Source organism: Mesitornis unicolor, unplaced genomic scaffold, assembly GCF_000695765.1.
Source record: "Mesitornis unicolor isolate BGI_N332 unplaced genomic scaffold, ASM69576v1 scaffold950, whole genome shotgun sequence".
Lineage (NCBI taxonomy): Eukaryota > Metazoa > Chordata > Aves > Mesitornithiformes > Mesitornithidae > Mesitornis > Mesitornis unicolor.
The window spans coordinates 93,091-93,952 of NW_010157349.1; positions in this window are offsets into that span (position 1 = coordinate 93,091).

Genomic DNA, 862 nt, shown 5'->3' on the forward strand with positions numbered 1-862 from the left:
CCCCTTCCCTTCCTCTTTTCTTTGGGAAACTGTCTTTCTACACCCACCCTTTCTCATCCAAAATGCAAGTTTAAACTGTTTCCCTTTGGTGTGACGGATGAGGTCAAGCAGAAATCTTACATAGGAATTCAGGAACGCTGACAGAGAGCTGATAACCCCAAGTCTTCAATACAGAGAAAAAAATATAGTAGCTTTCTAATTACTGAAATAGTTTTATGTAGGCATGGAGAGCCTTTCAACAGAGTAAGTAGGATTTATCCAGTAAGTCTATGTTTATAACTAATAAAGCATTATTAATCAAAGCCACTATTGTAAGGTTATAAACTAGACATGCTAGCAAGTACTTCTACAGACAGGTAGGAACACACCACCTATTTCTGTCATTGATTCTTATCCAACCTGAACCTCAAAATGTTTACATAATAGAATAATAATCTATTTTACACTAGCAGGTCAAATGTGCATCCTGTCAGATCGTGGAATTTCTAATCGCATGGTTGCCCCTTACTAGCCTGCAAATCACCCCCTTCTAAACCCTGGCACACAAACCCCCTATTCAAGCAAGCAAGGGTGCAAACAAGGTCACCTGGTGCCAGCAGCGTGCCAAGGACTACATATATTTTTCAGTGCTCACAAAGAGAAGAGAAAGCTCAGTATTCTGCGAGAAACAGAACATTTTGGTAAACTCAGTCTGAATGCAAAGCGATGCAGCGAATGCTGCCTGCCCACAGACAGAGCGGGATGCGAAGAAATACAAAAGGCACTGGGGAAGCATCTGGCTTCTGGCAGGAACAACGCAGCCATGTCCTGCTCCGATGTCACAGAACTGAAGAGCATGCGGCTGAAACCAGGGAAGCCAGGA